The sequence below is a fragment of the Tachysurus fulvidraco genome, chromosome 11 (assembly GCF_022655615.1).
Source record: "Tachysurus fulvidraco isolate hzauxx_2018 chromosome 11, HZAU_PFXX_2.0, whole genome shotgun sequence".
NCBI lineage: Eukaryota > Metazoa > Chordata > Actinopteri > Siluriformes > Bagridae > Tachysurus > Tachysurus fulvidraco.
Genome location: NC_062528.1, coordinates 13,686,851 through 13,701,064, shown reverse-complemented (window position 1 = coordinate 13,701,064; position 14,214 = coordinate 13,686,851). Strand labels below are relative to the sequence as shown.

The following is a 14,214-nucleotide window of genomic DNA, read 5'->3' as shown; positions in this document are numbered from 1 at the left end:
AATATGAGGAGTACTGTGATGGGGAGACTACTGGAGTGCTGCAGAGATGGGGCGGTGACGGTGGGGATGGTCAGGGCCGTATTACTGATATCATAGGTATCTTGGTTGATTATAACCAACTCTCAAAACGAACACACAAATGTTTTGTTGCTATAAAATATATGTCTTCATTTGTTTCCCGGTCTATTTAATCTTCTGCAATAAACTGTATTTATTATATATATGAATGCACTTATCTATTGATAACGAAGAGGACGGCATTAGAAAAGTTCCTGGTAAAGGTAGTGAAATAATGAACAGTCAGTAAGGCATATTTTATACTAGACACAGTAAACACATCAACTGAAAAGTTGTGATATTGAATTTAAAAGACTGGTGACTGTTGCAGTGGAAAGGCAAATATAATAATATTGATTTAATGTTTCTTCATGCTAAATAGAAAGTTGCCCTTTTCCATTCCAAGTTATAGCAAGGTTTGCACCATTTATGCAGGAATTCCCAGGAAAAGAAAAATCTGGCATTTGAAGCTAAACAATTACTTGATCTGCCCTTTAGCTGAGATGCGCTATGTCGTAGATGCTCTTCACACAGGAAGATGCAGAGAAAGAGAGACTACTAATAGAAAGAGCACTCAGGGAGTGTGTGTGTGTGTGTGTGTGTGTGTGTGTGTGTGTGTGTGTGTGTGTGAGAGAGAGAGAGATATGCTTGCAAGACAGATCATTTTGTCTAATGGGAATGTTTAATGGGTCTCTCCATCATTTACTCTTTATATGGCCTTCGTCCTCAGCACTTTGAGAGACTACTTCTCCTTCCTCATTAAAGGACAGATTTTATGATGCGTCATATTCTTTATGTTCAGCACACAAACATATTATGGCCCAGAAAAAGATGTCCTTGGAGATAAGCTAGGATGGAGGCACCGGAAATCTGTTCACTTGAATAAGGCTGGACTACGATTTTGAAGTGCAAGCATTATTTTCTGTGACAAAAAAAAGTTTCTTCTTAACATCCTTTGAATCAATTCCGAATCGTGGGGGGGGGGAGAATTAATGATCCTTTCTTGACAGGAAAGTGTTTACAGGTGCCATCCTTTGTCTTCCTATTACCTTCTCAGGTGTTTGTGGAAGTCTGACATTTTAAAGGATAGGATAGTTTGAATTGTACTGTGCAGGCCCAGGAGTAAAGGACTAAGCAAAACAATTCTGCTTTTAGCATCACTAGCTAGACGGTTTTATCACTGTGTGTGCACAGTTTGACGATGGTTTTGCATAGTCTGTCGTTTGAAACCTAAGGAAATGTTAGCTTGTCATTTGCTCTATACAGTCAGCACAAATACAGATATAAAGGCATCCTGCTGTCTGCTAAGCCAAACATAAACAGGACAGGAGCCCTCAACTTATATGAATACTTTCAGTCCTGAGTGTGGAAAATAAAGGATTTGGATGAAATCAAATGACCTTCAATGTATTAATTCCTCAATATTTTGATGCAATCTATATTTGTTTTCTGAATATTATTTAAATATGAATAACTGAGCAATGAATTGGGGGTTAAAAAGAGTTAAGAGATAGTGGAAAGCTTATTTGCATCTGTTTTAAGACACATTTCTTATTTAAGAGTGACGTAACACAAAAGACAGTCTACTGAGCTTTTTAACATATGCCCTTTAAAAGATGTCTTTGTCTGATGTTTAAATGCCGTCCATTCAATAGTCTTTTTAGACATCTCCTGAATGTCCACTATTGACATACACAAGACATCTTTGCAAGGATCAAAATGAGTTGTTACAGAATCCTTTTTATGTCATTGTCAGGACTCAGCCCGGACTTTGGCCACGTGCATTTGTTTATGTTTTTTGTCACATGTCTGCCCCGCCTATGTCTGCTCCTCCCCGTCTCTACACACCTGTTTCCCATTGTCATCACCTCGTCTATTTATCTGTGCCACATTGCCTTGTGAAGCGCGGAATCTACTGTTGTCTTGTCCTGTCTTTATTCCATGTCCTGTTTAGTGTTCTTTTGTTATTAAACCCTGTTTATTTCGCCATCCTGCATTTGGGTCTGTTCCATCCCGTGTTCATGACAGTCATGAGGTAGACGTATTATATTATATTTTCCATTTAAACCACTTTTATTTTACATAATTAAGCTGTTCAACTTTATTTTCCACTTCTCCAGTGCCATAAATGAATTCATTGCAATATCAGATATTTTGGTTAAATCTTAAAAAAATATGAAGCTAATTATTTCAGAATCAGCTTTATTGCCAGGCATGTTTTCTCATGTATATTTACCACACACAATAAATATCACAAGTTACAAAAAGCTAAAAATAAAGCACATCCTATAAAAACAACTTGCCTTTTACTATATCAGTTACGTTGCTGTAGATATGTAACTATGTATATCTCATTCCTTAAGTTATGTTGAACTGTACCTAGCAGATGTTGGAATAACATTGATCATTACTAAGAAAGCAGCTAAACAGGAAAATAAAAAAATGAATAACAATTATATAAAGCATTTTGTAGGATGTCCCAGAGGTTGTGTGGATAAGTTGCTGGGACTCATCTTTCCAAACTGATCCAGTTCCTTCCATATACAATAGAATGGACATTGACTAGTCAGGCCATTTCACTACAGACAGCACCTCCTCTAGATTATATCTCTTACAGGGTTCAATGTGTGTTGGAGGGATTTGTATGATATAATATACCGATATGCATTTAAAACTGCCCAAGTAATTCACAGAAAAAGCCTTTATATGTCGGATTAAAATGGAGATGGCTATCTAAAGGATCTGTAAGAATCTTCCCGGCCTTATGGCTAACACATTTCTGTTAAATCTTTGCCTTCAAGCCCTTAAACGATTATGTGTTCACAAATAATCCACAATTGGACAAAAATATTATTTACTTAATAAAATTTCTGTTCACCAAGGGCATTGACTATCTAAAAAAATATGATTGCTCACTGACACCTTTGGTCCTCTTGCAATTTTCTGGAAATGATATTTTCCAACAGCTAGTGCATGGTAGAAAAAAAATTTGTACACTTTTTTTTGTTAAGTTGAATTCTTTACTTATATTTTCTACATATTTACTACATATATTTACTACATTTAATTACAAACTACATGTATAAATGTTCATGTGTAATCAACTATAAATTGAGCCTTGTAACTTTGTAATAAGAATGAAATTTACACTGTGCAAAATTAAATATATGATTTCTTAATATTGTTTTAAATTGTTTCACTCTAGTAAGGTTTATTAGCCATTGTTTTGGTTCAATATAATAATAATAATAATAATAATAATAATAATAATAATAATAATATTTAAAGACTTACAGTGTGTGAGTTCATTGCTTATTGTGTCTACAGGAAAGCTTAATTAGCACTATAATTTTCACTTATGTGAGAGAAAGCTCAATGTATCTATCCTAATGGTTAGAGAGTCTGACTCGTAATCCTAAGGTTGTGGGTTCGAGTCTCGGGCTGGCCACGACTGAGGTACCCTTGAGCAAAGCACCGAACCCCCCCCAACTGCTCCCCGGGTGCCGCAGCATAAATGGCTGCCCACTGCTCCGGGTGTGTTTTCACGGTGTGTGTGTTCACTGCTGTGTGTGCGCACTTTGGATGGGTCAAATGCAGAGAACGAATTCTGAGTATGGGTCACCGTACTTAGCCGTATGTCACGTCACTTTAAAGGCGCACACACACACACACCCTGAGCTTACATTATTTCTTCCAATTTACCCTTTTCCATATCCTGCTAATGCATGAGCGTCACAGTCATTAAATATGTGCTTCTGACCCTGTTTACTGATGTCTTTTCTATGTGTTTCTAAATGTAGATGTCCCTTTACACACTCCTTGAAGCAATAATGAACCCTGTTTCAAATTTTCTTTGATATTTTTGCCTTTTCATTATTCATACATGTCACAGAGAATGATAAGATTTGAATTGACTCATGCAGTAATACTGTTAATACGTGATTCTCTCTCTTTCTCCCTCTCCCTCTCCCTCTCTCTCTCTCTCTCTCTCTCTCTCTCTCTCTCTGTGTGTGTGTGTGTGTGTGTGTGTGTGTGTGTGTGTGTGTGTGTGTAAACAGATGTGACAAAAGAAAAACCTTAATAATAATAATAATAACTGCTAGATTCATTAATTAAGTTGTTAATTGAATGCATTATATAGTATAGAATATAAGCTGTCTGTGATAGAGGACACACTAAATGATACCTGATCTTAAAATTATATGCACTATGGAACCTACATTAAGTATAATTAATCTTAATATTCATGTCCATTTCTTTTCATGAAACGAATGGTTAATCTGCTGACTACACGGATGCTTTAATTGTCATTCAGGAAAATTCAAAGAATTTGTCTTTTATATTACTACATTCTTTTCATTCCATTGCACATACACTATATGGCTAAAGCTTTGTGTGTTTCTGACCATCGCACCCACCTATAGTCCTCAAAATATTGCCACAAAGTTGAAAGCAGTCAATTATCCAGAATGTTTTTGATTGCTGTATCTTTAAGATTTCCCTTCATTGTGATGAAAGGCCCAAACCTGCTCCATCATTACACTGGCTCTGTGCACAAAGTGAACTCCAGTTTTCCCAAGGTTTGGAAGATTGGAAGCACTCGAATAACCTTCACAGAGCCATGACCTCAACCCTCCTAAACACCTCAGGGACAAATTGGAATACTGACTGTGTACCTGAACTCATTACTGTTGTTTTATTATTGGAACGCAATCAACTCCCAGCCTCCGGTTGAGTATTTTCCTATAACTGCTTGATACAGGACTTCTAAGGTCTTTTTGAAAGTTTGTGTTGTACACACACATACACACACACACACACACACACACACACACACACACACACACACACACACACACACACAGAGTGATGAATAGAAGCAAAGGAAAACAAACCAGGTCCATGATTCTGTAAGTATAAAAGTTGTCATGTTTACAGAGCCCCCTTTGCTTTGTGATGATGAGAGTGAAGGTCTTCACAGAGAAAACTGTTGAAACCTCTCCAACTGGAATGTGAGCTTTACACAGACAAAGCAAACTGCTGTGACAGACTGCCATAGATGGCACTGTTGCGCTGCTGACATTCTGACAGAAACAGATTGTGGTAATGTCTCTGATACAGCCGGTGGACAGTCCATTTGATGGACGTCATGGAAATCCTTCCCCTAACATGCATGAACAGGATGTTAAACTGTTTAATCCTCAAGGGTACAATTGTCTTTGTAGCTCCTGATATGCACTCACTTTTCCTAGCAGTTTTCTTTGAAATAAACAAATTGGGTGTCGTTTTGAAAAGTGAGGAGGCTGTTTTTCAGTACTTGTCGCTCTGGTAGTTGGTACTCTGTCTTCATTTCCTCTCGAGTGAGGTGGACCGGGTTCCATTTTGGCTCCTGGTTTGCTGTGAATTATACATACAAATGGAAAGCGTCACTCATCCTGACAAGCCTATTTTCTGCCTTGTCATTCTGAAAAGGAGAGTTAAGAGCGGTTATATAGCCTTCATTACATAACCTACATAAGTGTAAAGTGGGAATTTAAATTGCATATGCTACTTTCTAGCTTGGTTGTTTTGAAAGGTTAGAAATGAGGTATAGATAAAAGCAAATTATGATGTAAGTTTTTATTCTCCTCAACTCTTCGCTGGCCCTTGTGGACAAATATTTTGCTTATAAGATCCTTATACTTTTGCTCAAAGCAAGAAAAAACTCTCCATGAATTGTATGACTGGTGTTTCTTGCCATATATCACATTCAAAACAAGAGAAAAGAAAGAAAAAGCCACAATGAAAAAAAAAAATGATCAGAATATTTATAATACTTTAATACTTTCATTAAATTCCAAGGTGTTGATCATTTCCGATAACAGCTCAGCTCTAACTGCAGTTCCAGCTGTAATTTAAATGATAAAGTTATAATAATGTACTTGGTTTAACACATTATCATTTCTATAGTAACAGCTCATTCACAGGATCTTATATGGTGGACCATCCATATATAATCTATGGCTAATAGAAAATGATGTTATAAAATGTGTTTTACAAAGAAACTCGTTGCTATTGTGAAGATTTCTGTTAGGTGATGATTATTTAACAATTATGGAGTCTCCATTGTCAGAGTAAAAGAGGCTGAGAGAGGCTAGTGAGGGAAAAGCTGTTTAGAGCTGCGGTAACATAAGTGATAACAGGAAACCAACTTGTCTTGTGGGTGTTCTACAACATTAACTGTGTCATGTGTCACACTATGTACTGTGTCAATCATTATTATGTTAAACATTGTAATCATTGGCAAACTGCTCTAGTAGAAGAATTAAATATTTTTGCATAATCTGTTATTGGAAAATAATCCAGTTATCCCATTTGGGTTGGTAATGCATTAATACTACCCCCAGGCTGTATTATCTTTCTCTATTAACATGCCTTGCTAATGTGTTTTATATTATTTTCATATGTTACACAATATTGAATTTTGTGTACTTATAAGCTAATTAGTATAATTGCAGCTACAATTAGTTGTTTTAGCACAGAAATGTCTCCTTTGGGCAACACTGAATGATTAGTAATCACATGGCCACTTCTAAAACTAAGTATTTTTATTTGAAAAGGCAATTGAAGATTTAAATATCATTACATTGTATAAGCATAATAACTTTTAAATGTGTCAGATAAGATGGTGGTGTTGCAGCCTGTTGTTTCTTGGCCTTCAGCCTATTCCCATTCGGTTTATCATGACCGTTGAGCTATATTAATTTGCATTTTAATCAGTTTATTTACGTTAATGTCCCTTTCTTTGGCCACCCTTCAAGGTGGTTGAAGGCAGTTCAACAACAAACAGGATCTCTGAGCACTGGAGCTTTCAGATGATTTTAAGTTTATAAGTTAAGCGTTTAGGATGAAATCTTTAAGGTTACAAATTGTATCAGGTATCTATATTCAGTATTTATGTAACACTGCTTTGTCACAACGTCTGTTGTTGAAATCACCATATGAACTGGTTTGATTTAAGTATACGGTATCATAGCTGCAATTCAAAGCTGCGTTCCAAATGTGTGCACAAAAGATCTAATTGTATCCCATGAAGCAAAGCAAACATTACTGTAGCTTACTTAATGCCAAACTAAAGTGATTCTTTTAAATAGATGATTGATAACCATTATAATCTAGCTATATACACTTATATACTATGAATGTAAAATTCTATCAATGTAAATGTATAATCAACATTGAAAAATTGTAAAACAATTAATGGATTGTTTGTTGGTTTTAAAAAGAAAAATATGAGGGACTCATTATCAAGCAGCAAATTGTATAAGAGTATAACTAGCTAGAAAACACATTTTAAAACTTCTTAATATCATTGAACTTAATGTAATAGCATTTTAATTTATTTTGCTCTATAATACAATGCTTCAGTGTAATATATAATGTCATGAATAGTAATAGGTCCATTGATTTTTAATGCATTAGCCAAATTTTGATGGATGTACACATAATTATATAATCATAAAATGAACTGGGTGACTCTCAGGATTATGATTATGCAAACCATTTTTCTTCAGAATTAATGAATTCAAAGTCTAACTTCTTTACATCTTGCTAGATTCTAAAGCATAAAACCTGTTAGAGAGAATAAGAATAGTATAAGACAGACTTGGAAAAGGGTTAAGAGATAATGTTGCTGGTGTGTTCCATGGCACTGGGTTTGCTAGTCTCTAGCAATCTGTAGTTTGTGTTGTGATCATGTTGATCACAAAGAAACATTGCTTTTCGTTGATAATGAAAGCTTTTCATTGATAATCCAGTGCCAACCAAATCTAACCCACAGCCCTGAGTAAGCCTGCAAATAAACACAATGCTAAAAAAACATAATGCTACTTAATATACATAAAGTATAGTTATTAAGAGTTAAGTCACTACTGAATAAAACAATGATTAAAAAATGATGTAAAAGGGACAAAAATTGGTTAACCTGATATTACACACTGTACAGTCTATCTAGAATAAAATCCGGTTATGATACATATTAGACACATGAGGAATTTTCTCCATGAGGTTGGGAAAATTAAATTAAACTCAGTACCTCAGCAAATCTAATTGCTCCATATTATTGGACCCCCTGTTTCTTTGACAGACAGCTCAGCCTGTCATTCTTAATGACCCAGTGAGGGCAGACACCTCATGTGTCTTAGTTCAGCCATACCACATTCATCATCTCTGCTGCAGTCCACAGTAATAAACATGCACGAGCAAAAGAGTTTAGTGCTGACAATAAGCATAAATCTTTGAAACTGATATTTCACTTGCTGTTGGCAGTATTTGCAAAGTGAACCTCCAGATTTGTAATAAGGTCTTAAGGTGAAATTCATATAAAAAGTGCATAAGTGCATATTAAAGCAGCGGTTTGTTATTTATAGAGCCCTCTGCTGCCTGTGAGTCAAACTGCAATTGCAGTGCCAACACATACGTTGTACTTTACCTTCACTTAACAAAACTAGCAGAACTAATTTCCAGGCTCAGAATCCAACAGAACACTGAAGCAAAAAAGAAACTAGTGAGATTTTTTCTAAGGAACACCTTTTTCTATGGTATCTTAAATAAGGATTATAAGCCTTATAAACCAGGGCTGAGAATCAGAATAGAAAATCAATGGGTTTGCTCTGAGCAGAACAAATACTTTAACATTTCATTTCTTGTGTTTCAACCACAAGAAAATGGTTAATTCTCTTTCTTGTGCAGAGGCTGTATTGAGGATTAATATAATACAATATAGTAGATTTGGAAAGCTACCCGGCAGCTGAATTTGTATTGATAAGGATTTGTCCACACACAAGATTATTCAATTTAACTTTGCTCCATCATATAGCTCTGAGATAGCCCATAATCATTTACCAGAGATTGTTCTTATTAAAAAGAAAATCCAAATGCGATGTTACGTATTATCCATAAAGTTAGCAAATATGAAAATTAAAAATGCATTGACGTGTTAGCTGTCTAAGTGCCAAGCTCTAATCTGGGTTAGCTAAGCTGTGTTTCTCTGATTCTTGTGAGTACAGAACAGCAAACAGACCTGGTTATCTGTCCAATGCATACTACTGTATAATCATAGTGAGGTTTGACATTGAAAACACCTTCATTTATAAGTATATTTTCAAGAATGATATCCAGTGCTACACCATAATAAACTATAAATATAATACAATCATGCTTGATGTCATTTTTATTTATTTTGAAGTATATGTGTGTTTGGAGGTAATACATTAATAAAAAGCTATTAGTCAGAAAAATTACAAAAAAAAAAAAAGTTTATTAATTGTTATAATTACAACACTAATTTTAATACTTCTACTACTAATAGAGATGATAGAATAATAGCAATTTGAAATGTATATTTCTGCTCCGTTTAAGGATGATTACATCTTGAGTGGTGTTTTTGTCCTTTTAAATTTTATTCATAGCTTTCATCTCATGCAGTGTGTATTCCTGGTTCACACCCAGTGGTTGCTAACAATTAATAATGAATGAAATAAAAATACCACTCACTTCCAGTTTTTGTGTTTATTCCACAAATCAGTTTGGAGCCCTACTTGAAACATTAGAAATGGCAGCTTTAATTTAAAATGCAGTAGAGCCTAGAGCAATGCAGCTTATTAGCAATAAATATTTTTTCTTTCATCCTGTCAGTTTAAAGCAAAAACAGTATTCAGTATCGCTGAAACTGGTCAAGGAATTTATAGATAAATCAGATTCCATAATGGATGAGATGAGCTACACTTTTATGTTTGCTACTTTAATGTTCAAATGATGGACAGAATATTTGTTAGTTAGATACAGTAGGTTAGAGTCTTTAGTATAATATGTATGTACACTGTTGCCAATAAATGTATAAAATGCCAAAACAGATCAGTCAACAAAGAGTATTTACAGTACAGTAAGCTACTAAAACTTGACTTACAAGTGAGGCATGAAACAACGGAGCCGAAGATTAAGGGTTTTCCTCCAGCACCCAATCACAGCAAGCCACTGCAACTACAGTAGTTTGACTAACTTACACTGATTCAGTGCAATGTTTTAGTGAGAGTTAATTCAGTAGTGAAAGTGACTGAAGCAATGCTAGATAGTTGTTTAGTTGTTAAGGCTTTGAATTACAGATCAGACAGGCTGGGTTTAAATCCCAGCTGCCATTAGTTTCCTGAGTAAGACCCTTCAGCTAAGATGTACTGTATTATGCATAAATTGTAAGTCGTTTTTTTTTTTTTTTTTTTTTTTACCAATGAGCAAATGTACTAGATTATGTGTTATTTTATAGTATGGACAAATATTATGGTACTGTCTACTGTAATACTATTGGCAGTAAATTAGTACAAACTTTACAGTCATTTTTTGAAGTGATGTATTAAATATAGTGTATTTTGTATTGCTAGCTGTTGAAGTGATTTTAGACAGACTATTCTGAAGCCACTTATGCACTCTCATTCTCTCTTTGGGATTTTATTCTGTAGTGTTTCTAACTGGCCACAGGGTTAACTCTGTTCCCTCTGTTCTGTTTCTCCCATCTCAGGATAGGAGTGTGGGTGATTAGAGGGAAAGCTGGAGAAAAAGTTCCGTAAGGCCTGCTAGAATTGAAGGCTCTTGTCTTTCCATCGGGCCTCATTAGGACTGGAGAAATCTTTGGCAGAAAGCAGACAGTCTTCAGCTTTCATGCCTCCATCCAAGTAACAAAAGTGTTGAGAAGCTGCAGAAAAATGTGCTCATGATGGACTGCCAAGAAACAGGTACTATCGGGTGACAGGACTGATTAAGGTTGGTTTGTTTCTGTATCAATGTATCAATCAAGTTCTTCTGACTATAGTCAGTGTTGATGAGCTCCAACAATGCAATGGATTTTTTTTAAGACAATGAAAACTGGAGAATAAACAAGTGACCATAATTAGTAGCTATATTTAATGCTGTGACTATTTCACTGTTCTACTTTCAACACTGAGCTCATCAACGGCTTGTTTACATGACAGTTTATTTAAGGGTAGTGTTCTTTTGGGTACACAATCTCTGCATAAGCACGTTTTGACAATTGGTATAAACCTAATATTTGAAGAAAAAAAAAAAACCCGTTATACACAGGCAGAAAAAACTAACTGCACACTAGTTGTATACGTGATAAATTGTGATAAATATTTTGACCTATTTTTGTTTGTGTTTTGAAAATACCTCCATATTTGAAATATTTTTAAAATTCCATGATGCCGAATGTGACCTACAATGTGACCTACAGAGCATTTGAGTGAATGTTTTAAGTGAATGTAGGTTGAAGGAATGCATGCATGTCACAGCACATTGATATTCACCCGATAGAAGGTGTTGCAAATAAGTTGCATACAAACGTGTCTCCCCCCCACCCTCTTCTCTGTGAGACTGGGTTACAATATGACCGCTTTAGTCTATTGTGATATCGAGTTAAAGTAACAGACAGTTCAGTTCACGTAGACATTTCTTGAAATAATATTGAATATTGTGATTTACCATTTCCTGGGTTGGCCGAGGTTGCAATATTATGATAGCTGAATGTAGTTCAAGCTACCTAAACATTTCAGAACTGTGTTATTACAGTGTAATGATCACTGTCAAATACTTCAGTAAAAAATGATTTCTATACAGCAGGTTTTCATGTTGAAGACATTACCACCAAGGGTCAAGCACATGAAGCGCTGCAGTAAATCTTTTTGAAGCAAAACCATTGATAACTTTTCAAATTAACCTAACTTGACAAGCTCACAGGTCACATCATCACCAATATGTGATACTCTGCATTCAAGAGCTTCGTTTGTCATGACATTTTGACATTTTATTGCAAGTCAGCCCAGAATCTTATGTCAAAAATAATCTGTCACTTGACACAGTTGACACATCAAATTCAAATGAACATAAAAGGATAAAAACATATCTACGACAGCTTAAAAACACCTCTGTACCCGTTTGTGTAGATTTCTGAGCACAACATTAAAGTAAAGTTTTCCTATATTGTTTCCTCTGCTGAAGAACAAGCATTGAACATCTGTTTCAGAAATGTGCACAGTCCTTGTTGGCAAATTCTCACACAGGGCCCTACTTTCTACTCTTTTGCCATGTTTCTATTAATTAAGCCTAAGGGTACTCAGATCAGGATTGGCTTATCAACTAAACTTGTAGTTAATTTACTGATACTATTACAGGATTCCAGTCTACATTTGTTTTATACCAGAAGCAAAAAATTCAACACATTTATTTTCAGCTTCCTCAAAATGATCTGTTTCAGTTTTCAGAGGTGTCTTTTCCTCCCAGTGGGAGAGTGCAAGACAAGGGGAAGCCAGTAAATGAAGAAAACAAATAGAGGGGTGCCAAACAAATACAACCAAACAGGAAACAAAAACGAGGAGAGAAGTTAACAACAACAAAGTGGTGATAACAAGATTTAATGTGTTTGGAAAGAAACTACAGAGAGCTGACAATTTGGGAAATGTTCAGTGAGAAATGTGCTTATAGCATTATTCATTATTATGCATGTTTTTCATAATGCTTTATTTGTTTTTAAACTGTAGACTTGGGGACACAGTCACTTAGAGCTTAGCATGTTTGCCTTTCACATATTGGGTTGGGGGTTTGATTTGTGCCTCATGTGGAGCTTGCATGTTTTCCCACATGCTCTGGGGGTTTCCGTTCTGTATTTCTTGTTTCCTTTCCCAGTCCATTTAGCATTTCTAAATAATTAATAGTGTGTGAGTGTATGAGCGATTGTGCCCTGTGATGGGTTGGCAGCCTGTCCAAGGTGTCTCCCAATTATGCCCTGTGTTCCTGGAGATAGGCTCCAGGCTCCACACAACACTGTATAAAATAAGTGCTACAGAACGTGGATAAAGAGATGAACTTATTTTTGGTTCTCACTAAGCATTTTAATCCATGCTTAGTCATTGTACATTGTTCATTACATTGTATTCTTTAATATCTCTGTAAAATCATTATTATTATTTTTTTTACAATAAGTTTTTTACAATTATTTTTATATACTGTACGTGCCTATGATTGTATGACTTTCTTTCTTTCTTTCTTTCTTTCTTTCTTTCTTTCTTTCTTTCTTTCTTTCTTTCTTTCTTTCAACAAATATCTTATTCTAGAACATTATCTGGGTTCTTAAGTGACATGTGACAATATGAATTCTTAAGTGACATGGTAATGTGATAAAAAAAACTGATTGTCATTGTTAACGATGAATTAATGCATAACATATGGAAGTAGAATGTTGTGCTCTGTTTCTTAACTGTTTTAAGCCCAGCAATTCCTGCTTTGATTATTATTTTCTTTTTGTTTTCTAAGAGATATTTTAGTGTATTAAATTTCACCTGCTTGCAAAAGTGAGTTTATTAAATAATAATAATAGTACTACTACTACTACTACTACTACTACTACTACTACTACTACTAATAATAATAATAATATTTTACTTGTATATTACCACATCAGAGCTTATAAAATAATAAGACTAAAACAGAACACTGCATAAAAACACTCATGGATCTGACTGACCTAAGAAAAATAGCCAGGTTTACTCATTCTGTATCTGTGATATAGATTTTCATTAAGGCTAATAAGGTGTGTAGGGCATATTCTGCTAGGTGTCAGTTGCAATAAAGACTGCTCATCAATTTTCACATCAAATTGATGTAACATTTGTATTACGTGATGGATGTTTATTGAAATAAGGATGTGTAATAGCATTGTTTGTGATGACATCTTGTAGAAGAATATCAGGCCAATTGATTTTGTAGTTTGATCTCAGTCATATAACAGTGATGTGTAAGCTTGCAATTCTGGTTAATTAGAAAACTGTACAAAGGCTTCCATAAAATGCCCCTAAACCTGGCTCATGGTGCTAATAACACAGACATGAAGAATTGCTCTATAACAAAATTAAATGGCAAAACTTTTAAAACTCTCTCAGTCTGTACCATGTTTTGTATATTGTCTTCTTCCCATTAATTAACGAGTTTCTTACTTCTGGCTATATATTTTTGTGCATGCCATGACACCATAATTAGACTGAACTACATAATTTAAATGTCCGTTATTCAAACAAAGACTTTTCATAATATATCTATTATTTAATAACCTAGATTAGCTGCTCTCTAATATCA

General features: G+C 35.0%; 1 long non-coding RNA gene across 2 annotated transcripts in view; it reads left to right on the top strand.

Annotated features, from left to right (window-relative positions):
- Positions 1-13,093, top strand: part of LOC113643614 — a 29,617-nt gene extending 16,524 nt beyond the window's left edge. For both annotated transcript variants that reach the window (XR_003440820.2, XR_007144407.1), the window contains exons 2-3: positions 10,610-10,851; positions 12,341-13,093. This is a non-coding gene — a long non-coding RNA (uncharacterized LOC113643614). The remainder of the gene's footprint in view (positions 1-10,609; positions 10,852-12,340) is intronic.
- Positions 13,094-14,214: the final 1,121 nt, after the last annotated feature.